The 26,473-nt window shown below is 45.4% G+C and overlaps 1 protein-coding gene and 1 pseudogene across 4 annotated transcripts in view; one reads left to right on the top strand and one right to left on the bottom strand.

The window, feature by feature from the left end:
- Positions 1-26,101, bottom strand: part of RALY (RALY heterogeneous nuclear ribonucleoprotein) — an 81,971-nt gene extending 55,870 nt beyond the window's left edge. The window contains exon 1 of one of the 4 annotated variants that reach the window (XM_054697007.1): positions 25,985-26,101. The gene's annotated coding sequence lies outside the window, so the exon portion shown is untranslated. Of the gene's footprint in view, positions 1-25,249; positions 25,362-25,984 lie in introns of those variants that run through there. The other 3 variants (XM_037496702.2, XM_037496712.2, XM_054697004.1) reach the window with 3 other exon arrangements.
- Positions 5,509-5,782, top strand: LOC119233980 (60S ribosomal protein L37-like; annotated as a pseudogene).
- Positions 26,102-26,473: the final 372 nt, after the last annotated feature.

The following is a 26,473-nucleotide window of genomic DNA, read 5'->3' on the forward strand; positions in this document are numbered from 1 at the left end:
GAAGTGAACCCTGAAATCATAGGGTCCAGTTTGCAACTAGGGTCAAAACCCACTCTGGGGCTTCCCTGTTGGCACAAGGGATTAAGCACAGCACTGTGAAGCTGTCCACGGCTTCTGCAGAACGAGTTCTGATACCAGGTCGACCAGAGAACTACCCACAAGGTGGAGATCTCTCCTGTCTTGCCCACTGCTCCCCTCAGCAGTGTATTTCAGTGGATCTGCCTGTTCTGTTCCCCACTCTGTCTCTGGTGAATCCTCTCACCCCTGCACCTCTGGCCTGTACCCCAATTCTTATATGAATAAATAAATCTTTAAAAAAAAAAAAACCTACCATGGATCATAACAGTGCCATTTTGAAGCAAACCACTATTCTCTGATCCAGTCCTCCTCCACCCCCACTGTAGCAGGGTTATTCTAGACCTTAGTCAAAAGATAAGTATAAATGGTTCAGGCTTCATTACAGCTTACTAGATTGGATATCAGCAGAGACATTTCCTTTCAAAACTAGTCTTAAACTAAAATACCTGTTATGAAGATTAGATACTCAAGGAGGGGAGGAACTTAAGAACAGTGGAAGATGGTACGATAGAGTATGTTGGACCGTGAGTGTGGATGGATGTCTATGTGTAGGGGAGGACTTGTGTAAGGGAATGGACAGTGTGGTGTGAGAGAGGCTAGCAGATACTTCATGACATGACACATACAACTCTTGGTATAAAACGTGGGACAGGGTTATAAAAGGGTAAATATGTGAGTACATGGGAGGAGAGCGTAAATAAATTGGAAATGTAAGGAAGGCCATATGGATCGCAGTTTTGTGACTCAATTGTGTATCTGTTTCAAAGCACAGAACCCGTGGGATAGAAGGAAATGTGTTTCTGTGTGGCCTAGACACCTGTATGCATGAGAAAACAGATCCATGAGCATATCTGACTCATCCAGCCCAGCTTTGCCTGGAGGCTCAAACTACTCAAGGGCAAGCCTGTCTGCAGAAATTTCTCATTAAAATTGACATTTTGACAACTACTAAAAAAATAAAATGATAACAACACCTCCAGCATCGTGGGAGGTTAAAAAAAAGTCAATGCCAATAAAACATGAGACAGATGAGAAGCAATTATGCCATGATTACTTGGCTACACAAGATGAAGGTGTTAGTTGGAGTTAAATATTGTATAGCAGATTCACATCAAGACAAAGGCCTGTATTTCTTGTGTTACATGGGAAAGAGGGCAGAAAAGTAGGTAAAGAAAAGTAAAAAATAAAGTAAAAAAAAAAAAAAACTCAAGAAATGGGAAGATGAAACAAAAGGAAAGAAGTGAGAACAAACCAAATTTAAGGTAATAAGGTCGGTAAGATATAGGCAGAAAGGCAGAAAAAAAAGAAAGAAAAAAGGTAGATAAGATAGGAGAAAAAAAGATAAAACTTTTCTTTAGGCTAACCTAGAAATTTAGCACACATTTTATCATGAATACTGGGTAAGACAAAAGGTGAATTAGTAGGTGAGACTTGACCTCTATACTTCCTCATTGCTTTTACTCAAACCATTTCCTTCTGGAAGGTTCTTCCTACCATCTGAACATCTGAATCTCAAGGACCTATTCAAATACTACTAGTTTATAGAAATCTCCATTCCCCTGGTCAGAAGTTTTTTCTCAAAAACTCCAGTAAACTTACAGAGCATTCTGTCATATTTTACCTGTGGCACTTAATATTCAACTTTGTACCATGGGTATTGGTACACATACATTTTTGTCCTTCATTCTACAAGTACTGATTATGCCAAGCCTATTATAGACACAAGGAAAACCAAGGGGAATAGAAATTAAGTAGCATACTGGCCCCTAGTCTATAAGGTCTCAATTTCATGAATGAGAGCAAATTCAGGTATGATACAGCACCACAGTATAACTACAGAAGTAGAAGCAAAGTACCAAGAAGATCAAAACTAACACTGTTCATGGAGTGACCAAGAAAAGCTACATTGAGGAGGTAGCATTTAAAATGGCATGAGGGGGCCTCCCTGGTGGAACAGGGCTTAAAGTCTCAGCGCCATCAAGCTATCACCAGCCACTGTGGCATGAGTTCAATCCCTGGCAGGGAGCTGACCCACATGGTACAGCAGATCTCTCCTGTCTCACCCATTGCACCCCACAGCAGTGTTTTTCAGTAGATCACCTGTTCTGCTTCCCACTCTGCCTCTGGCGAATCCACTCACACCTCTGCCCCCACACCTCTGGCCTATACCCCAGTTCTTGTATGCATAAATAAATAAATTTTTAAAAAAAAAATCCATTCTACTGTGCGGGAGCACAAGTGGGTGTTAAGTTCTGCACTGCTGACAGAAGACACAAATGAAGGGGCACCAGATGTAGTCAAGCCCAGAGTTGAAATTTTATCTGTTGTACCTGGAGGGTGCAGAAGATGAGACATTTTAAAGACATTGAATCTCCCTTATGAAGTCTCCCTACTTTAGAGTAAGTCCCCTCAAACACCCTGAAAAAAAAATCCAATCCCAGGTTCTGCCTACTGGTGGCACTGAAAGAATTTCCCACAGAGAAAAAGCGTAACAGTGAGAAAAACAAAGGTGGGGGCAGAGGGGGGTAAGTGGAATGCAAAAGGGAAGGTAGTAGGGCTCAGGAGGAAGGAACTAAAGGAAACAGAAGAGGAAGAGGCTAGGAAAACACAAGGAAAGATAGATCTATCTTTGCACGGAGTTTCATCATTGCTGGGCTGTCCTGTACATCCTTCTAGGTAGAAAAAATAAGGGCAATCTCATTCTAGTAACAGAAATAGACCCTTTGTGCCAAGATGAAACGGAGTACATACTAACTGCCATCCTCAACCCTCTTTGCTCAGGATAAAGGGGCTGTGCCAAGTATAGTTCACCCAGCTCTACCAACAATGCCAAAGTAAGCCCAAAGTCTCTTGTTCCATGCCCTAAGAATGCATAAGGCAGGGGCACCAAAGGTCTGGAGTTTGAAGTGGAGCCTGACCAATACCTATGGCTACTGCTTGGAGTCCTAAAAGTTGTACTTCCTTCCCTGGACCTTAGTTTCACCCACAGAACAAGGGAAGTAAAACATGACACTCTCTAAGGGCTGAGATAGCCTGTGAGTTTAAAGAGACTGCTTCCCTCAAAGAGTGATTTTTTTTTTTAATAAATTTTTTTTCAAATCTTTTTTTTTTTTTTTAAGATTTATTTATTTATACAAGTACTGGGTACAGTCAGAAGCAAGGGAGGGTGAGAGAATTCACCAGAGCCAGAGCGGAGAGCAGAACAGGCAGACCGACGAAGTACACTGCTGAGGGGAGCAACGGGCACCACAAGAGGTCTGCGCGCCATGTGGGACCCTCGCCTGGAGGCAGGGGATCGAACTGGCACTGCAGAGGCCGTGGGCAGCTTCGCAATCCAGCGCTCAACCGCTGCACCACCGGGGAGGCCCGGTGATTTTTTTTTTTAAAAGATTTATTTATTTAAGCATACAAGAACTGGGGTGAAAGGCAGAGGTGTGTGTGGGGGTGGGGGTGGAGAGGATTCACCAGAGAGAGTGAGGAGCCGAACAGGCAGATCTGCTGAAATACACTGCTGAAGGGAGCAGCAGGCGAGGCAGGAGAGGTCTGCTGCACCAAGTGGGTTAGCTCCCTCGCCCTCTGGGGAATGAACTCAAACTCATGCTGCAGTGGCTGGCAATAGCTTGACAGGGTGGTCTTTAACCCCTGCACCATCAGGGAGGCCCCAAAGGGTGATATTTAATGAGAACTGGTTCTAACTTACCAGGTATTAATCCTTTCTTTTCACTCTAAGCTATGACTAGTTTGAAGTGAAAAAGGAGCCAGGCCCAGAGTGACAGCCATCTGAACACCATTATTCATTTGGTACTGTCTAAAATCTAGCTCCTGGGCCTCCCCGGTGGCGCAGTGGTTGAGCGCTGGGTTGCGAAGCTGCCCGCGGCCTCTGCGGCGCGGGTTCGATCCCCGGCTGCTCCCCGGCCACCGGAGGAGGATCCCGCATGGCATGCAGACCTCTCCTGCCGCCTGCTGCTCCCCTCAGCAGTGTACTTCGGTCCTTCTGCCTGCTCTGCTCCCCGCTCTGGCTCTGGTGAGTTCTCTCACCCTCCCGCGCTTCTGACTGTACCCAGTGCATGTATAAACAAAACAAACAAACAAACAAATAAATAAATAAACATGTCTCTCAAAAAAAAAAAAAAAAAAAAATTAAAAAAATAATAAAATCTAGCTCCTGCTCAGATCTGTTCTATTTCATAGGTCACAAACAGATGCTCAGGCCCAATGGCATGCTCTTTCCTACCTACAATTTTGTTAAAAAACTGAGTTAAGGGCCTCCCCTGGTGGCGTAGCGGTTGAGCACTGAGCTGTGAAGCTACCCCGCAGTCTCTGCAGCGCCAGTTCAATCCCTGGCTGCAGACAAGGGTCCCACATGGTGTGACAGACCTCTCCTGCCGCGCCCGCTGCTCCCCTCAGCAGTGTATTTCGTCAGTCTGCCTGATCTTTTCCCCACTCTGGCACTGCCGAATTCTTTCACCCTCCTGTGCTTCTGACTATATACCCAGTGCTTGTATAAATAAATAAATAAAGCTTAAAAAAAAAAAAAAAAAACCTGAGTTAACTACCAAAATTTAAAATCAGATCTCACTTAAAATAGTTCCCCTTAAAGGGCCTCCCCGGTGGCGCAGTGGTTGAGCGCTGGGTTGCGAAGCTGCCCGCAGCCTCTGCAGCGCTGGTTCGATTCCCGGCTGCTCCCCGGCCACCGGAGGAGGGTCCCACATGGCGGGCAGACCTCTCCTGCCGCCCGCTGCTCCCCTCAGCGGTGTACTTCGGTCCTTCTGCCTGCTCTGCTCCCCGCTCTGGCTCTGGTGAATTCTCTCACCCTCCCGCGCTTCTGACTGTACCCAGTGCATATACAAAACAAACAAACAAATAAATAAATAAATAAAAATACACGCCTCTTTGAAAAAAAAAAAATAGTTTCTCTTAAAAATATCAGCTAACTGGCAACACTAGACCCTTCAGGGTAGTGGTCAAAGGGCCTATTATAATCCTGTAATTTATCTGATAATTTCTCATTTTATCTAAAAAAAATTTAAGCTAATTTATCATCCATTCTATAACATAACTTAAGGGTAAACATTTAAATTATAATATTTTAACTAATCCAACTCCCAAAACACCTGAGTACATTGATACTTCAGGAAAATAAGCTTTATTCTGAACTTTCATGTGTATCTAACAATGTAGTCATGTGCATTATTTGAAAAATTCCAACAGTTTATTCATTCACTCAAAAGATACTTAGTTCCCATCATAGGCACTAGGAAAAAATTAATAAGGTAGACATGGCTCCTGCTTTCATGGAGCTCAATGCCCAGAGGGATATAATGGAAAGAAGCTATACTGAATAGGAAGCACAAGGAAACACTAAGCTTAGGATCTTGAATTTATTCTACAAACAACCCCATTGAGTTTGGCCCTAGCCACAGAAGCAAGATGACGAAAGGAACATCAGCATTCGGAAAGCACAGCAGTAAGACGCACTTGTTGTGCTGTGGCTCTAAGGCCTACCACCTTCAGAAGTTGACCTGCGGCAAGTGTGGCTACCTTGCCAAGCAGAAGAGAAAGTACAACTGGAGTGCTGAAACTAAAAGTTGAAATACCACCAGGACTGGTCAAATGAGGCACCTAAAACTTGTATACCAGTTTCAGGTGTGGTTTCTGTGAAGGAACAACTAAACCTGCTGTTGCAGGGTCCAGTTCATCTTAATGATTTCAGCAGTCCCGCAATAAATTTCTGGTTTTAAAAAATGTGAAAAAAAAAAATTGCCTCCCTGGTGGCGCAGCGGTTGAGCGCTGAGATGCGAAGCTGTCCACAGCCTCTGCAGCACCAGTTCGATCCCCGGCCAGCGGGCAAGGGTCCTACATGGCGCGGCAGACCTCTCCCGTCTCACCCGCTGCTCCCCTCAGCAGTGTATTTCGTCAGTCTACCCATTCTGTTCTTCGCTCTGGTGAATTCTCTTACCCTCCCGGGCTTCTGACTGTACCCAGTGCTTGTATAAGTAAATAAATAAATCTTTAAAAAAAAAAAAAAGTGAAAAAAACAAACAAACAAAAACCACAACCCCAGGACCTCATAGGCAAGCTGTTCAACCTCTCTGGACTTGTTTCCTTGTCTATAAAAAAAAAAAAAGGTTTAAAATAGGCAGTTGCTGCCTAAAAGTCCTTTCCAGCTTGAAATTCTACCAGCATCACAAGAATTTAGTCCATTTTTTTTTTTAGTTCATAACATTTATTAGCTTCCTCCCTTAATCTAGGAATCATGATCAGTTGTCATGGAAATTACCATAGTGCTCCATATAGTGGATGATAATATTACAGTAATTGCTAGAAGCCGAAGGGAACAGGCAGCAAGAAAAGTGACTTACTCAGAAAGTCACCTACTTTCAATATATAGGAGCTGAGGTTGTTGCAGCTGGGGGAAGGGGGAAAGAGACAGGAAGGTATGAAACCAGGTACTAACTTAAAAATAAAAGTTTTTGAGTTAGATAGATGTTGTGGTTTCTTTCCCGAGACATCAGATCTACTTTCCCCCAGTTCATAAATTGTTTTTTTTTTTAAAGATTTATTTATTTATACAAGCATTGGGTACAGTCAGAAGCGCGGGAGGGTGAGAGAATTCACCAGAGCCAGAGCAGGGAGCAGAGCAGGCAGAAGGACCGAAGTACACTGCTGAGGGGAGCAGTGGCAGGTGGCAGGAGAGGTGGGTGGCAGGAGAGGTCTGCGCGCCATGTGGGACCCTCCTCTGGTGGCGGTGGCCGGGGAGCAGCCGGGGATCGAACCGGCGCTGCAGAGGCTGCGGGCAGCTTTGCAACCCAGCGCTCAACTACTGCGCCACCAGGGAGGCCCTCCAGCTCATAAATTGTTAAGAGACTGACATCAACGACAACAAAAAAGCCAGTAGTACAAGGACAAAGTTCATTGTTGCTGTATTTTGAGACCTAAGATACTCATTATCCTACAACCCCGGTAAAATGAAGTTAGTTCATCTAATGACAGGGAACTAGTGCACTGCAACTGGCGTTTCTTCAATATTAGAGAGTATCATCTAGAACTCGGTTGGCCTACATGGACCAAGAAAGGAGCAAAAAAGTAGTGTAGCATGACCAGTGTGTCAAAGAAAAAGTGTTCACCTGGGCCTCCTGGTGGTGCAAGTGGTTAAAATGCAGCACAATGGAACTAATCTGCAGCCTCTGCAGCATGAGTTCAATCCCTGGCCAGCGAGGTGACCCACATGGTGCAGCAGACCTTTCCAGACTCACCCACCACCCCCTTCAGCAGTGATTTCAGTCAATCCACCTGTTCTGTTCCCCACTCTGTCTCTGGTGAATCCTCTCACCACCCGCACCTCTGGCCTGTACCCCATTCTTGTGTGCATAAATAAATAAATCTTTAAAAAAAAAAAAAAGTACTCACCTGGTGATAAATGGCAAGTGGCACTAGGCTTTGTATCAGAAACTAAAGAAAATGGTGTCGGCTTTGACAAACTTGACAATAAATAAGTTCTGTTTAAAAGAGCCAACAAATAAGGGGAAAAATCTGAAGATATAAACTCAAGCATTTTGCCAAATTTGGCTAATGCCACAAAGGCCTGCCCAAAAGTCAGAGTCCTTTGCCTCAGAGTCCCCCAAAGAGCCAGGCTACAAGCATCTTATACATACGGAGATCAGCACAAGAAGTCATTAAGACAGAGGGCTTGGCAGAAAGACTGGGGACTATCTTCACTCCTGTGAAAAGGAAATTTGCTCAGGTCAGGAACAGGCTCAGGTCCATGGATGTGTGTCTCTGACCTCAAAAATCTTTCTCCATCTTCAGGAGAAATCAGTCATTCTCACAGTCCAGATGTCAGGGCCTCTAATCTCATATGTAACATTGCTACTGAAAGGCAGCCCCAACCGCCTCATGCTGGGGCATCAAATTCAAAGTAAAAATATTACAGGTAAAACCAAATATGTACACAGGCTGGACGTAATCCAAGGGGCTGCCAGTTTGCAACCACTTATCTAGAGGTAAGATCCTCTGAAAGTATCTGGAAGAGAAAGGATTTTAGAGTTCCCTAAGAACGAACATTGTCAGAGGAATAGCGTTTCTAAGGAGCTATCCAGGGTCCTAGATCTCTTGTATTCCAAGCTTTAGACCACAAGTTCAGTCTTCTTTGGTTTGATCCACTGAGTCAAGATTTAAAAAAAAGATTTAGACATTTTAGGGATACAAATACCCCAAACTTTACTTCTCTTGTCTTTTGAATTTACTACCTGTAGAAGTTTGTGTGTCAAGTCTGGACCCCAGTCTTCCCCCCCACAAATGACTAGACTCTGCCTGACTTCACTCCTATAAACCACATCCATGTCAGTGGCTTGGCTAGCCAGTGAGATGAAGTGTTCAGCAGCTTGGTTCCCTCATAGAGGTATCTTTAAGACTCTTCTCCCTGGATGCCACAACTGAAAGTTCTTTTTCTGTGCAAAAGAGCACAATTGCTCCATTACAGTCAAATGCCCGCAGTGTTCAAATGCTCTTCCCTGAAGCAAGACAGCATTCCTTCTGCTTCACTCCATCATTATTATATCACCTCCAGATTCCCTTATCATCTGCCAAACAGTAAAAAGACAAGCGATCCTTGAAATAGTAACTTAATCCAAAGAGTGAAGATTTATTGCTGAAAAGCTTTGTTTCTTATTTACCAGATCCCTCAAGCTAGAGTTATAAGCAGGCAGAACACAGCAACAATGGTTTTTAGGAAAAAACCTAGCAGCAATGAGCATGAAAGACAGGCTTCAGGAAGGCTGGTTAGGAAGCTCCTATAGGGGATTAATGATCCTACAGACCCAAGATGGTCAAAGCAGGCTCTGTGAATGAAACAGGTTATGGACCTACAGTCTCTGGCGGTGTACATGGTCCTCAAGACAGTCTGACTTATATGAGTGTCATCAAAAGAATTTAGTACCATGCATTCGCATGGTAGGCACTCAAGTGGTCAGGCACATGGGATAGTATTACTCTTGATAAGATCTCTCAGGGTACACATCAAAGAAACGAAGGACCAGAAAGCCTTAAATGATTTTTCTCAAGCTCACAGAATGGGTGAATGGTGAAAAGGAAAAGAGCAAAGGCTTTGGATGCAAGCAGATATATGTTAAAATTCAAGGTTGCTATGAGGCATTGGGCAAGTCACCCAAGTATTCTCAATCTGTTTTCTCATTTACAAAGTAAGAATAGGGCCTCCCCTGGTGGTGCAACGGTTGAGCACTGGGCTGCAAAACTGCCCGCAGCCTCTGCAGCGCCGGTTCAATCCCCAGCCACCAGTGAGGGTCCCACATGGCGTGCAGACCTCTCCTGCAGTGCCCGCTGCTCCCCTCACCAGTATATTTCGTCAGTCTGCCTGTTCTGTTCCCTGCTCTAGCTCTGGTGAATTCTCTTACCCACCCGCGCTTCTGACTGTGCACAGTGCTTGTATAAATAAATAAATAAATCTTTACCCAAAAAAAAAAAAAAAAAAAAAAAGAGGTAAGAATAACACCTATTTTTGTAGGGCTGCTACGAAGACTAAGAGATATTACCCTCTAGATAGAACCCCACCCCCAATTTACAGGAAATATGTAGAAAACAGAAACATATTAAAGACCAGCGATGCAATGAGAAAAATTCAGAACATGGGCAACTATAGAAAAACCCTGTTTCATCAACAAAAAAGGGGGGAAAATAGATGTATAAATAAAAGAGACTTAGGGGGCCTCCCTGGTGGTGCAAGGGGTTAAGTCTCAGCACTATCAAGCTATCGGCAGCCAATGCAGCACAAGTTTGATCCTTGGCCAGGGAGCTATCCCACATGGTGCAGCAGACCTCTCCCATCTCGCCCACTGCTCCCCCTCAGCAGTGTATTTCACTAGATCTGCCTGTTCTGCTCCCCATTCTTGTCTCTGGTGAATCCTCTCACCTCCCCCTTAAGCCCACAACTCTGGCCTACACCCCAGCTCTTGCATGCATAAATAAATCTTTAAAAAAAAAAAAAAAGAATTGGACATACAACCAATTACAATGTGTGGATCTTATTATGAACCCTAAATCAAACAAACTATTAAAAATAAGGTTGTGAGGCCTCCCTGGTGGCGCAGGCGGTTGAGTACAGCGCTATGAAGCTGTCTACAGCCTCTGCAGCACAGGTTCGATCCTGGCTGGCCACGGAGATACCCACATGGCACAGAGGACCTCTCCTGTCTCACCCGCTGCTCCCCTCAGAAGTGTATTTCATTACCTCTGCCTGTTCTGTTCCCCACTCTTTCTCTGGTGAATCTTCTCACCCTCCTGCACATCTGTCCTGTACCCCAGTTCTTGTATAAATAATCTTTAAAAAAAAATAAGGTTGTGACATTTATGAAACAATTGGAAATTTGAACATAATCTGGATTTTGACTGCATTATGGAATTGTTAAATCTTATAAGATGGCTGCATTTTTTAAAAATCATCTTTTAGAAATACAGTGTAAAATATTTAAGGCCAAAATATAATAACAGCTGAGGTTTTCTTCAAAGAACAGGATGAGATAAAGCAGATAGGTATATAAATGAATTAAGATTAGCCATGAATAACTACTGAAGCTAAGGGATGGGCATACTCTTCATTGATCTATTTTTCTACTTTGTATGTTTGAAATTTTCCATATTAAAAAGAGAATTGGTTAGATTTTTTAAAAAGATTTATTTATTTATGCATACAAGAATGGGGTACAGGCCAGAGGTGTGGCAGGTGAGAGGATTCACCAGGGAACAGAACAGGCAGACTGACTGAAATACACTGCTGAAGGGAGCAGTGGGCGAGGCAGGAGAGGTCTGCTGCGCCACGTAGGTTGCTCCTTGGCCAGCCAGGGATCAAACTCATGCTGCAGTGGCTGTGGACAGCTTCACTGGTTGCATCTTTACCCCCTGCACCACCAGGGAGGCCCGAATTGGTTAGATTTAAATTCTGGCAATCCCATTTACAGGCAGTGTGACTGTAAGCATATTTTTTAAGCTCCTTGCGTCTCAGTTTCTTATTTGACTTATGAGGATCAACAGAACTTCTTAAGTTTGAGGTATGAATTTATTGTTACTAATCCTATATAAATTTTATATGTAAAACATATAACAAATATTAAGTATAAAAATTTATAAATGAATCTTAAAATGTATATAAAAAGTATTATAAAGAAAGATGCATTTTCGCACTGGAGATAACTTTCAGTAAATAACAATTCAATTAGTATAAACACAAGGTAACAAGTATGGAACCTCCACAAAGTAGGCACCCAATTCAGGGTAGCTCCTGTTAATATGAAACCAGACATAAGCCTAGAACCCAGATTTTTTTTTTTTTTTTTTTTTTGTGGGACCTCGCCAGTGGCCGGGGATCGAACTGGTGCTGCAGAGGCTGCGGGCAGCCTCGCAACCCAGCGCTCAACTGCTGCGCCACCAGGGGAGGCCCTAGAACCCAGATTTTTAATCAAGTATGATGCCAGCCTCCTCCACAGGTCTAGATACCCTCTGGTGAATATCCCCAGTGGTAACTAACACACCCAGGGTTTCCTGACTAATACCCTGACCTGACACACAGGATCAGGAGCTGATTAATGTTCAACATGAAAGTGCTGCTCTCTGGGAGCAGGCAGGGCTACCTTATTTTCCCCCAACCATGTAATTTAAGGTACATTTTTCTAACATTTGCTGACAGAACAAAGAGGAAAGGATCTAAGACTTGATCAATGTTCATACCAGCCTTCAAAGTGATTTGGTAAAACTACAGAAAATAAACACTTGGCTAGGGTCCACCCAGCAGAATAAAAGCTGACCAAAAGAAGGCAATTTTTCCCTGAGCAAATATACAAGTAATAGATGAGTTTTGAGAGACTAAGCTCTTCAGGTTTTGGCATTCCCCACTCCATTTTAAGAGAAAACAAACCCTCTTTTTACATTCTTTTACAGGATGGCTTGCTGGATTAATTTCTCTCCTGAAATGATATAATTATAGATGAAGAGGTAATTTTCAACCTTCTGTCCAATTTAAATACACATTGGCTTGGAAATAGTATAACCTTCCCACCTGCTTCAGGAGGCTCTGCAAAAGCGTTACCTAAGCCCCACAAGTATGCGACACATCCTGCTCTGCTCTTTAGCCGGAATATAGATGCCACTCAATCTAGTCATCCATCTGTGCTTCTGCTCAAGTTGTCCCATTGCACAGAATGTTCTCTCTCCATCTCTACGCTTAAATCTCCTGTAACCATACTTCTGGGAGAAAAAATGGGGAGGGGAGAGAAGCACAGCAATTGAGTAAAGATACCTAGGTATTGTTTCTGAGCAGTCTGGGAGATAAAGTCCAGGTACAGAAATATTGGTTTCATAATTTATAAGCACAAGCAGACAGAATATTAGAAACTGGTATGATACTCGACAATACATGATCACTAGTCTTCTCTTATACGGTCCAGTTCAAATGCTCACTGCTCCATAAATGTTCCCTGGCACCACACACCCAGAAAGGAAGCAATCTTTCCCTTTCCTCTTAATGTCCTAATCACTTTACTAATTTATGGTACTGTTACCTGAGAGTTCATATTATGATTCTTAAAATTTACATCTGTAACTGCCAAGCAGAATGACTTAAAATGAAAAAGTTAGTGGTAAATGTTGAAAGGACATGGTAAAATAGGAATTCTCTCATACACATCACAGATGAGTGTGATCTAGTGTGCCTTTGAAAACTGCTTGACAATATCTTCTAGAGCTGAATATATACGCTTACCCAGTGAGTCTGAGGTTGGAGAATATTCACTGTTCCCCCTAAATAGTTTTGCCTATTATCTTTTACTCCATCATTGCCCCTGTCTAAATATTTCCATCCCTCTGCCTCCCAATCCTAGAAGCTAATTCAGATTATACTTCCTGATCATTCCAGCCCAAGGGATCTCCCCATCTTTGAAAAAACTGCCATTTACCTACTACCTCTGACAAGTAACTTACGGACTCTTCAACAAATTGCATCATCCTATTTTACATTGTACTTTTACTAACGTTTAACTTGCTATTCATGATGACATTGTAAAGGAAAACAAGATTTAGAGTACTAACCCCATTTTATAGATAAATGGAGGTTAAGAGAAAGAACCTGAAATTCCACTTTAATGCTAAATTAGCACCATGAATGAGAACAGACATTAAGTTTTCTGAACTACATTGTCTACAACAAACAACCTTATTATCAGCTATGTCTTCGTGACTATTTTACCATCCCAAAGTGATCATAGGTTCCCTAAGTCAATAGTATGCTTTACAGCTTTACAACCCTCACAGCACCAAATAAGGTACTCAATGGGCTCCATAAAGTTTAGCCAATTAATTTCAATATTATCCCCAACGTTCAAAGACTGAAATAGGCATAGTTCCTCTTCTTCCAGACCTCATAGGCAACCTTAAATTGTTAGCAAAAATCATGAGCATAACAGCATCACCAATTTTTCTTTGAGGGGAGGGATGAGCAAAAAGGAAAAGCCCTTTAAGATCAGGGTAACCCATATGTTCCCTCCACTTCTCAGGGATCTTTGCTGCAAAGTGTCCAAAGAAGGCTGGCAGAGACCATGGTAATGGGCTTTAAGAACCACAATTTAGGGCCTCCCCGATGGCACAGCGGTTGAGCGCTGGTTTGCGAAGCTGCCCGCAGCCTCTGCAGCGCTGGTTCGATCCCCGGCTGCTCCCCGGCCACCGGAGGAGGGTCCCACATGGCGTGCAGACCTCTGCTGCTCGCTGCTCCCCTCAGCAGTGTACTTCGGTCCTTCTGCCTGCTCTGCTCCCCGCTCTGGCTCTGGTGAATTCTCTCGCCATCCCACGCTTCTGACTATACCCAGTGCTTGTATAAATAAATTAATTAATTAATTAAAAAAAAAAAAAGATGAGATCTGCTTTAAAAAAAAAAAAAAAGAACCACAATTTAATCACAATCAGTAAGTCACAAATTGATTCAATGCCAGAAAGAACACCTCAAATAATTCCACTTGCAAGCAAAATAGAAAGCTGTTTAATATCAAAACTGAGTATAAAATTTAAAATAATTCAGGGCCTCTCTGTTGGCTGAAGGAGTTAAGTCTCAGCACTATGAAGCTATCCACAGCCACTGCAGCATGAGTTCGATCCCTGCCAGTGAGATGCCCACATGGTGCAGCAGACCTCTCCTGACTGGCCTGCTGCTCCCCTCAGCAGTGTATTTCCGTCGATCTGCCTGCTCTGTTCCCCACTCTGTCTCTGGTGAATCCTCTCACGTCCCGCACCTCTGGCCTGTACTCCAGTTCTCGTATGCACAAATAAAATAAAAATCTTTAAAAAAAACCAAATAAACAAATCTTTCTGGAAGTTGGCCAGAGAATTGATGTGAAAAGAATAGGGAAGGCACTAGGCAGATGTCTGGCTACCCAAACTTAAAGGACCAGGTCCCCCACTCTAACATTCTTTTTTTTTTAATTATTATTATTTTTTAAGATTTATTTATTTATGCATACAAGAACTGGGGTACAGGCCAGAGGTGCGGGGCTCAGGGAGGAGTCACTAGAGACAGAGTGGGGAACAGAACAGATGGACTGACTGAAATATACTGCTGAGGGGAGCAGCAGGCAAGACAGGAAAGGTCTGCTGTGCCATGTGGGTTAGCTCCCTAGCGATATGCGGATAGCTTCATAGTGCTGTGTTTAACCCCTTGCGCCACCAGGGAGGAACACTCACTTTATACACTGGGTGTTAGATACCTTAGCAATGAAAGATAAATGTCTGGATAACAGGCAGCTAAAAGGGAGAGTAGGAAAAAGACCAAAAATAAATCTAAACACTGGAAGTCAGATAGTTGGACAGATTTCCTTGCTTACTTTCCTTGCTTATATCCATCAATTCTGCCATTTCCAAGGGAAAGCTTCAACCTAACTATCTGGGGCGAGGTGACAGGAATAAGGAGAAGCTAGGATTTGTTGCACTTATCTGCCTCCCTTTCAAGACTGAAAGTAATTTGAGGCCAGGAATCATGCCTTGCTTGGGTTTTTCTGTTCTCCACAGGGAGAATACATAATAGGTACTCCAAATTTCTTGAATAACCGGTGGAAGTAGGTAATCTACTTAGTATAGCAACTTTACCTAACACCTTAATTGTAGTAAGGGTTAATTTCAGTTAGTGGGAAAATCAATTTAAGACCTTAATTTTAGTAAGGGTTAATTTCAGTTGGTGTGAAAATCAATTTAGGGTAAGTCTTCAGGTCTGAAGGAAAGTTACTCTTGTGTCCAACTGACTCAGGCACAGCTATCATTATTATATCAACAGCACCATCCTCAGTGTCAGTTTACAGCTATCTACAAAAATAAAGTCACAAGCCTTAAAACGGCCTACATAAAAGCTAGGGACATTTGACTTCTCCACGAAGCATAATCATACCTTACAGAAAAGAAACTCAGACCTAGAAAAATAATGAGTTATGGAAATGATTCCTTTAAATCTACTGCTGAGCTTGCTTTCATTTCATTTCAAAGAATTACAGAGGAAACCAGACAAACAGATTAACAGACACCATGCAAACAGTACCTTTAACTAAGCTTACTGAAATCCTTATTAAAATAAATGGAGGGCCTCCCCAGTGGCACAGCAGTTGAGCGCTGGGCTGCAAAGCTGCCCGCAGCCTCTGCAGCGCCGGTTCGATCCCCGGCCCCCGGCCGAGGGTCCCACATGGCGCGCAGACCTTTCCTGCTGTCCGTCCGCTGCTCCCCTCAGCAGTGTATTTTGTCAGTCTGCCTGTTCTGTTCCCTGCTCTGGCTCTAGTGAATTCTCTCACTCTCCCGCGCTTCTGACTGTACCCAGTGCTTGTATAAATAAATATTTTTTTATAAATAAATAAATAAATAAATAAATGGAAACTAGGGACCTCCCTGGTGGCATTAGGGGTTAAGACGCAGCACTATGAGGCCATCCACAGCCACTGCAGCATGAGTTCGATCCCTGACGAGGGAGGTGACCCACGTGGCGCAGCAGACCTCTCCTCTCAGCAGTGTAGTTGTTAATCTGCCTGTTTTGTTCCCCACTCTGTCTCTGGTGAATCCTCACACCCCCACACCTCTGGTCTGTACCCCAGTTCTTTTATGCATAAATAAATCTTTAAAAAAAAATGGAAACTAGACTTTTGGCAGTGATCTTGATGTAGTATATACAGATGTCAGAGCATAATGCTATATACCTGAAAACTTACACAGAACAAACAGAAGACAGCTAAATGATTCTGGAATGACAAAAACCTGACCAGTAATGTTAAGCTTCTAAATCTAGCCTTCTGAAAGAGAATACTTACTTGGAATACAGCAATGATTCTTACCTTGACAAATAAACAGAACCATTCAGTCTCTACAGATGGCATTTCAAGGACCAGGTAACCTCAGAAGAAGTATCTATCTCACAAAGCTAAAGCTCTAAGGAAATGCAAACTTTTGGTCTAATGTTTTTCTGGTTCTACTGTTTAGGATCTCTATAGTGTTTATTTTCCCTTTATAATATGAAGGGAACACTACATATGTAAATATAATTTTTATAGTCTTGGACGCCAAGTATGTCCCATGGGACAACAGCTCCAAGCTTATAATGAAACTCAGCAGACAATTTGATAAATTCATCTCACAAGCAATTTTTCAGCAATCTGTCCACTCTAAAAAGCAATATCCATATCCATCTGTTTATATACTATTTCTATACTGAAAGGTATCAGTGAACCCAGGATTTAACCTTCTGATACTAATGTTCTAGCAAAGCCCATTTTCCTTCCAGAGACAAATTCTTAATCTACTGCCATAAAAACAGATAGGCAGACTACTAGAGGTTAAAACGTCATTCAAGATGATCTAAGCCAACTTCCTCTTTTTACAGATAGGAAAACGGAGATCCCAGAGAATATTAAGTAATTATAATTAACAGAAGTTGGCAAGCATCAAAAGTCCACTGAATGCTATTTCCCCCAGAGAAACCACGCCAAGCATGTTGGGAAGATGGCCAGATTGCACTTTAGTTGCAGAGCATGCCAAACACATGTGCCCAAGCTTCAGGAAACCTAAGTATTCAACCACAAACTCCCAACCTTACCCAACAGAGAGCACTGGGCATGGACACAAGCTTGAATGTCTCTTTAGAGATGAAGAATAGAATCTTTGGCTAACACCCCACCCTTCCTCTTTTCCTCAAGAAGAAGAGCTACATTTATTCACATGGAGGCCATTATGAAAGTGGCAGAAAGACGTCAACACTCTGAAGAAAAGGGATTGTGGAAACAGTCTGAAAAAAATAACAGTGAAAATTGAGCAGATCCTCATCTCTAGTTACTCACTTGAGCAGAGAGGGGAAGTAATGAGAGTGGGTACCCAGTATTTTTTCTGGCCCTACACTTTGGGTCTTTAGAGAATTTCAGGGATCTCCTAGATTATTTTATGAGGAAATGGAGCCTCCAAAAGGAAAAGGGCATGGCAAAGCCCACACATTGTACTGAATTAGCAAGAACTAGATCAAATGATCCTCAAGTTCATGACTAGGTTCCAGTTTCTCCCACTGCCCCTCTCCCTCCAGTCCTAAGAGTCTGTAAGTTGCACCCCCATCTAGCTTGGGTCTATAACTTCCCTTACACTACCCAGGGGCACCTGCAGGACAATAGGCTAGCATTACTGCTGTCATCTTCATCGCTCCAGTTGTACACTGTACTCAAAAATCTAAAGTTGAATAAAACTAGCCTTTTAAAAACACTCATGTGGGAGGGCCTCCCCTGGTGGTGCAGCGGTTGAGTGCTAGGCTGTGGGGCTGCCCACAGCCTCTTCAGCACTGGTTCGATCCCCAGCCACCGGCGAGGGTCCCACATGGCCCGCAGACCTCTCCTGCTATGCCCGCTGCTCCCCTCAGCAGTGTATTTCGTTGGTCTGCCTGTTCTGTTCCACGCTCTGGCTCTGGTGAATTCTCTCACCCTCCCGCGCTTCTGACTGTGCCCAGTGCTTATATAAAGAAAGAAAGAAATCTTTAAAAAAAAAAACAAAAACACTCATGTGGGGGCCTCCCCTGGGGGCTCAGGTGGTTGAGCGCAGCGCTGTGAAGCTGTCCTCAGCCTCTGCAGCACCAGTTCGATCCCGGCCCAGCCAGCGAGGATCCCACATGGCACCACAGACCTCTCCTATCTCGCCCGCTGCTCCCCTCAACAGTGTATTTCATCAGTCTGCCTGTTCTGTTCCCCACTCTGTCTCTGGTGAATCCTCTCACCCTCCAGCGCATCTGGCCTGTATCTGGTTCTTGTATAAATAAATCAATCTTAAAAAAAAAAAAAAAAAAAAACTAAACACTCATGGGAGGCCTCCCTGGTGGCGCAAGGGATTAAGATACAACCTATGAAGCAATCCGCAGCCTCTGCAGCACCAGTTCACTCCCCGGCCAGGGAGATAGCCACATGGTGTGGCAGACCTCTCCTGACTCGCTCGCTGCTCCCCTCAGCAGTGTATTTCATTAGATCTGCCTGTCCCCCACCCTGTCTCTGGTGAATCCTCTCACCCCTCACACCTCTGGTCTGTACCCCAGCTCCTGTATGCATAAATAAATCTTTAAAAATAATAAAATAAAAACACTTATGTGAAAACTCCCCTGCTATTTCTACTCTTAACCCCTTGCCATTACCGACCTCTCCTGTCTCACCTGCTGCTCCCCTCAGCAGTGTATTTCAGTAAATTTATTTCAGTAAATCCACTCTGTCTGATGAATACTCTCACCCCCCTGCACCTCTAGCCTACACCCCAGTTCTTCTATGCATAAATATTTTTTTTTTAGATTTTATTTTTTCATTTATTTATGCATGGAAGAACTGGGATGTAGGCCAGAGGTGAATGAGGGGTAAGAGGGGAGATTCACAAGAGACAGAATGGGAAGTAAAACAGGGAGATTTACACTGTGGAGTAAAACAGAAATACACTGGGGAGGGGAGCAGCGAGCAAGACAGGAGAGGTCTGCTGTACCATGTGGGCTAGCTCCTTGTTTCGAACTCATGCAGCAGTGGGTGGCAATAGCTTGATAGTGCTGAGATTTAACCCCTGTGCCACCAGGGAAGCCCTAAATAAATAAATCTTTAAAAAGCAGGCAGGGGTCTCTGCTGGTGGCACAGGCAGTTGAGCGCGGCACTGTGAAGCTGTCCACAGCCTCTGCAGCGCCAGTTCCATCCAGGCCGGCCTACCAGCAAGAAACCCACATGGCATGGCAGACCTCTCCAGTCGCGCCCTCTGCTCCCCTCAGCAATGTATTTCAGTCAGTCTGCCTGTTCTGCTCCCAGCTCTGTCTCTGGTGAATCGTCTCACCCTCCCACACATCTGACCTGTACCCCGGTTCTTGTATGTGTGAATAAATAAATCTTTAAAAAATAAATAAATAAATAAAATAAAAAGAGGGCAGGGGGAAGAGGGAGGGAAGCAAAGAGAGCAAGATATAAAATACCTCTCTAAAAGATAAACTGTCTAGGGCCTCCCCGGTGGCGCAGCGGTTGAGCGCTGGGTTGCAGGGCTGCAGCCTCTGCAGCGCCGGTTCGATCCCCGGCGGCTCCCAGGCCTCTGGGGGAGGGCCCCACATGGTGTGCGGACCTCTCCTGCCGCCCGCTGCTCCCCTCAGCAGTGTGTTTCATTGGTCTGCCTGTTCTGTTCCCCTCTCTGGCTCTGGTGGGTTCTCTTACCCTCCCGCGCTTCTGACTGTACCCCAGTGCTTGTGTATAGATAAATCTTTAAAAAAATAAAAAAGATAAACTGTCTAACTCATTGTCTACAATGATAAAGGTTACTACTACAAGTGAGGGGGGAGGTCACAGTCATTTTCCTTCATTATTCAGATTTATAAACCTGGACCTCTGAATAAGTCTGGACACCTTTACCAGATAAGTCTAAAGAATAGAGCAGAGTCTCCTGACTCTAGACCCTAATAAAAATCCGTCCTGGTCCCATCCCACTCCACCATCTCCCTCCTCCACTGTATCTAAGCTACTGAAATCTACTGCTTTCTGGATGCAAGTTCCTCAAGTTCTGTTTTACTCATCTATTTTTTCCTAATGTCCAGCAGCAAATAAGCAGAAGAGCACACTAGTACCTGGAGAGAGCAGTGCCAAATAAAGTTGTCTAGATAAAACGCTAAGCATCCCTTGGCTTATGTTTAGGGTATTCAGGACTACGTAGGGCCTGGATGTATCAATCCTAATATTTCCTCCTTTCCAAAACTACTGTTTATTTCATCCAGTTTAGCCAGGGGCAGTTATCAGATACCAGATTTGTTGGCCCATACTTCTTCATTGCAATCCATCACCCCCCCCCCCCAGAGAGCTAGTATCAATAGCTAGAAAAAGGTGAAAAGTAGACACAGGAAGAAGAGGCTCCTACATGAGAAATCCTCTCCCCCTCCTTAGGCACTCCTCCTGTGTCCCTACCTCAGGAAACATTATCTATACCAGTGTACCAGGTAGAAATCTAGACGTCATCTTTGATTTCTTCCTTACCCTCCACACCAACAATCTCTGATCGTCTCATTCCTCAATTCCATTTCTATTTGAAACACTATCATCTCTTAACTGCTTTACTCCTAACAGCCTGCTGTCTTTTTGTCCATGACACTCTAGCCCTCCAATTCATCTCCAACAGGTAGCTAAAGATCCCCTGAAATGCACATGGGATCAGGATCACAGTCACCTCACCTTGAAATGAAGTCCAAATTCCTGAACCTGGACAACAAGGCCCTTTCATAACTTACTCTCTACTCTATCTTGCCAGTCTCGTCTTTTACCACATCCACCCACCTCATGCTTTATGCTCTACCCAGGAATTTTAAAAAACTTATCTAATCCCTCTGGGCCTATTTCCTTGCCTACAGAATATGAATAATAATAGTTCATACCTCCCAGGGTGGTGATGGAAAAAAATGAGTTGACACATACAAAATGCTAAGAACAACACTTGGTGGATATAGTAAATGTTCAAAAGTCTCACCTATTATCACCACCATCTCTAGACATAATATCCCTTCTGCCTAGAACAGTCTGTTTCCAACAGACTTATTTCTGTTCCCCCAAATTTCATCTTTTCTGGGCTTATGGTTTTTTTTTTTTGGTTTTTTTTTTAAATAGAGGCATGCTTTATTTATTTATTTGTTTGTTTGTTTTGTTTATACATGTACTGGGTACAGTCAGAAGCGTGGGAGGGTGAGAGAATTCACCAGAGCCAGAGCGGGGAGCAGAGCAGGCAGAAGGACCGAAGCACACTGCTGAGGGGAGCAGCGGGCGGCAGGAGAGGTCTGCGCGCCATGTGGGACCCTCTTCCGGTGGCTGGGGAGCAGCCGGGGATCGAACCGGCGCCGCAGAGGCTGCGGGCAGCTTCGCAACCGCTGCGCCACCGGGGAGGCCCCAAGGTTTTTTGTTTTGTTTTGTGTTTTTTATACAAACACTGGTTACAGTCAGAAGCACGGGAGGGTGAGAGAATTCACCAGAGCCAGAACAGGCAGACTGACGAAATACACTACTGAGGGGAGCAGCGGGCGGAGCAGGAGAGGTCTGCACGCCATGTGGGACCCTCACCGGTGGCCGGGGATCGAACCGGCGCCGCAGAGGGCTGCGGGCAGCTTCACAGCCCAGCACTCAACCGCTGCGCCACCAGGGGAGGCCCTTATGTGTATTTTTTTCTTGAGGTCTAGGCTCAGCTAACTTCTCCAAGGAAGACTTCCCTGACCCTCCAAGGTGGAATCAGATACCATTCCTCTGTACTCTCACGATGTTTGTCCGTTACAACACTTTTCACACTGCCCGGATTCCTTGCCTGATATACAGCCCGATAAACAGACCACTAAGTTGTATACATTAAAAGCATTAAGCTCCACACTATGTCTGGCAGATGCTTAATTGTTCAGTGAGGAAAAAACTTTCCAAAAACGAGGTGTCGAATGACAGAATATCAACAGCTAGACAATTCAAATGTTGGTCAGGTAAATGGTCTACATTAACTTTAAAGCCCCTCAACTACATGTTTCTATCTAATCAATAACTTAACACATGCTGATGTCATTATCACTTTAGTATGTTTGGACTTTAATACACAGGCAACGTTAGACCATCCGATCGTCAAGGAAAGCACCTGCTTTTTGCCCTATTACCAACCTCTGGAACTTCTCCCACCCTAAACCCCTGTTGGTATCAGGACAAAACTAACCTCTGGAACTTCTCCCACCCTAAACCCCTGTTGGTATCAGGACAAAACTCCAACTACCATTCACAAGCACTACATTCCACCCCCAAAACACACATGACATGTAAATAGTCAAATCAAAGGGAATACAGAAAGGCTAAAAACAGCATTTAACTCTATCTTAACCACCTGCAAGCAGTAAGGATCCATAAACAGCCTCTAGGAACTCAAAAGCCAAACCCTCTTGTGTGCCTTTACGGAACGAGAACACAAAGAGGGAGCATTTTTTTTTTTAAGATTTATTTATTTATTTATACAAGCACTGGGTACAGTCAGAAGCGCAGGAGGGTAAGAGAATTCACCAGAGTCAGAGTGCGAGCAGGCAGAAGGACCGAAGTACACTGCTGAGGGGAGCAGTGGGCGGCAGGAGAGGTCTGCGCGCCATGTGGGACCCTCGCCCAGCGGCCGGGGATCGAACCGGCACTGCAGAGGCTGCGGGCAGCTTTGCAACCCAGCGCTCAACCGCTGAGCCACCGGGGAGGCCCGAGGGAGCATTTCTTAAAGGTAATCCACTTAATCATTCTCTGACTGGTTCTGATCCAAGCTGCTGTCACAGCACTACTAATCCTTGATCATTGCAGTCCCACATGCCCAAGCCCCAGATAGTCAGAAAGGCAGGTGCAAACAAGAAGAGGATGAGAAGTTAGTTGTCTGGATCCTATTGCAGTGTCTTTGGAAAACAAAAAGAGACAGGAGAGATCTCAAAAAAAAGGGGGGGGGGCTTCAGTGACAAGGAACTTCACTCTATGGGGTACAGGGTACAACTAGAGGTACAACTATGTCTGGGTTCCTGATCTGGGTTCACACGCAACAATCTCCGGTGCAGATGAGAATAATCATTTCACATTTACAGAGTACTCTGACAAGAAGGGCAGCACTAAGAGTACCAGCTTTTGCCTGTCATAAAAGGGCAACTAGTGTAAGATTCCATTTATATGAAGTACCCAGAGTAGTCAATTCAAAGAACTAGAAAAAAGAATGAAAATTGCCAGGGACTGAGGACAGAGTAGGAAATTAGTTTAAGAGATACAGAGTTTCTTTCAGTTGGGAAAAAATGAAAAAGTGTTAAATGTGCATGTTGGTGATGCCACACAACAATGTAAGTGTACTTAATGCTACTGAACTGTACATTTAAGGGTTAAAATGTTTATCTTATGTATATTTTTACCAAAAGAGTACACCGGCTTTAAAATTACACTGTCTGCAGTTATCAGTTACATGATCCTCGGCAAGTCATGTATGTAACTCTCTAAGACTGCTTCTTCTGTAAATCAGTGATAATAGTACCTAATTCATACCATTGCTATGGGTTTAAACAAGATTCCTCACAAAGTCCTTAGTCCAGTGACTGGTTCACAGCAGGTACTGAAATGCTAGCTATTATTCCTATGCTACAACTAGAACAAAGCACTTTCATGGTCATACCTCCTAAGTCCTCACAGTAACGTGAGGACTTTGAAAGTTTATAGATAAGGAAACGGTGGCTCTATGATGCCACATAAAATCCTCTGCCCACGAGAGGTTATCTGTTCTCACTACTTGTTAATTTGGTGATCTAAGTAGGCAAGTACTATAGCCTTGCTGTGTCTCCATTCTCAATTATAGCTGCAAGAAGGAGGTATAAACCAAGCTCTAGAACTCCTTCACAGAACTGAATTAGAAATGAAATCAGATAATGGTTATGGAAGAGTACTATAAACCGTAAGGTACTATACAATAAAAATGGTAATTTATGAGAACGGGTACACCTGCGCACAGAAGGTGAGCTGTAGAGAGTGGCTGGGACTACACAGCTTCCTGGTGATTTCAATTTACTCAAATTCCTGGTCTTAAGGTCTGGATAAGTAGTTCTGTGCCCTTTCACAAGGTGACAAGACATGGTAGAAATAAAAATATTACTGGCCTGGGAGGAAGACAACTAGGAATTCTACTTCTAATTCTGTCACTAAGGCAGAAAAGTTAGAAAACTTACTTCCCCTTTCCAAGGTGCAATTTATAGAACAGGCAAGAAAGGCAGGTAAGGAAGTTGAACTAAATGGTAAGGAGGCCTCCCAACTGCAACATACCACAGCTCCCAAATTCAGAATCTTGGGGAGACTTGGAAGAACTAATGCAAACATCAGACCACTTCTTAAGACCTGGCCCAGGAACTCCCCTCCCTAATTTTTAGACACTCCCTACACCAGGGATCCAATACGTTGGAAAACTAGAGCATTTGCCAAAGTTAATTTTAGTTTGCTTTTACCCCTCTGGGCCTTATCTGAAAATAGGAAAAATAAGACCTTATTTGAAAGCAAGTAGCTGAAGGGTTGACTTGAGCCACTTCCTGGCCTCCTACCTCCCCAACTAGAATGTACAAATCTAAAGACCATAAAGAACAAGCAAGGTTGGGGGAGGGGGAGAGGAAAATACCATTAACAAAATAAAGGATGGCCCTAAGACTTTAAGTCTTCCTAGAGCCAAAACCCCAGGGAACTTCAGTGGTGCCTGAGCTGTCCCCAGCAGCCATCAACTTCTAACGACAATACTAGCAAAAAGAAATTCATCTGTACCTTCTTTCCCTCTGACATCCACAGCCCCAAAATGGGATTTCAACCACTGAGCAGCGGGACACTGGCCCAGGAGTCTGGGAGAACTAAGTTACGTCTCTAGCAAACGTTGCGACCCAAGGGGAAAGTCAATATCCCCCCTGCACTAAGAGATTACGCAAGATCACAAGAAATAATAGGTACTAGCACTGCAGCTTTACCTTTCTGTGGTTACTAACTGTGACTTGGAACAAAGTACTTGACCTCTCTGCACCCTGGTACCTGCTCTTGTAAATAGGGATAACCCCAAAGACCGTCGTGAGCATTAACGAAATAAGGCTTAAGAAGTTCCCGAGTCAAGTCTCATTAAATGTTACCTGTTGGCATTAAACACTTCTGTTACCTAGCAGTTCCCTCCCTGAACCCACAAACACCCTTAAGGTGACTTTCTTTCCCGTTTCACGGAGAGGCAAACTGAGGCTCTGCCGCTCCCGGGGCGGCGTGCGGCGCGAACACGGCCCCAGCTCGAGGGCCTGTTGTTCCTCTCCGAGCCCGAGGTGTGCCAGGAGCCCAGGATCGGCAGAGGTGGGGGCCGAGGAAACGCTCAGGCCCGCGGGGAGCGAGGCAAAACCAGTTTTGCGCGCCTCCGGGATCTCGCAGACCCGGCCCGGGAGGAAGAGGAGGAAGGAGCCCGAGGTGGGGGCCCGAGCCCCGGCCCGGCCGCCCGAGGCCTCCCCGGCGCGGCCTCGGCTCCCCACTCTCCTCCCCTCGCCGGGCGGGGCGGGGCGCGAGCACAAAGACTCCAACTTCCGAGCGGGCGCGGGCCCACCCCGCCAACTCCTGGCCCAGGCCCGGGCCGCGGGAGCGGGCGGCAGGGAGCGCGGGGCGGCCGGGCGCGGCGCGGCTCCGCGGGCGGGCGACCCGAGCGGCGGGCCCGGGCGGGGGGAAGGCGCGGGGGAGGGGCCGGGAGTTACTCGGACTCCCCGGAGTCCCCGAATGGCGGAAAAAAAGAGTTTCTAAAAATAGGCAGCGGCCGACGCGAAGGGGTGGACGACCGAAAGGGGACAGGAACCCCTCGCCCACACCCCCCGAGGCGCCGCTGCCCCACTCACCCGCGCCGAACGGTCCGGAGGAAGCCGCGCCGCGCGGAAGGAGGCGGTGCCGCGGCCCCGGGGACGGGAGGGAGGCGGAGAGGGAGGAAGAGGGCGGCCCCGGCCGCGGCGTGAAGAGCTGAGCACACGCGCGGGAGTCGCCCCCGCCGCCGCTACCGCCCCCTCAGCTTCTCCCGGCTCTGCCCGCCCCGCGCCCGCGCCCGCGCCGCTCGCGCGCCCAGCCGCACTGACAGCGGCCCGAGCCCCGCAGCCGCTAGTCCTTCCCTCGGCCGGCACCACTCAGGCGCGCGGGGTGGGGGCGCCCGGGCTGGCCACCCTCAGCTCGGCCCCGCCCGCCGCCCCGGCCCCGGCCCCGGCCTTCCCTGGCCCCCGCCCGGGCCTCCCGGGAAGGACACGGCGACGCGAGCGCGGGGAGCCGTCAGCCCCGCCCCGCCACAGTCGGGCTCGCCTGGCGCCTGGGCTCCCCCCGCCGTCAGCCCGGCTTTGGAA

The sequence above is a fragment of the Talpa occidentalis genome, unplaced genomic scaffold (genome assembly GCF_014898055.3).
Source record: "Talpa occidentalis isolate TD23 unplaced genomic scaffold, MPIMG_talOcc4v2.1 talOcc4.10, whole genome shotgun sequence".
NCBI lineage: Eukaryota > Metazoa > Chordata > Mammalia > Eulipotyphla > Talpidae > Talpa > Talpa occidentalis.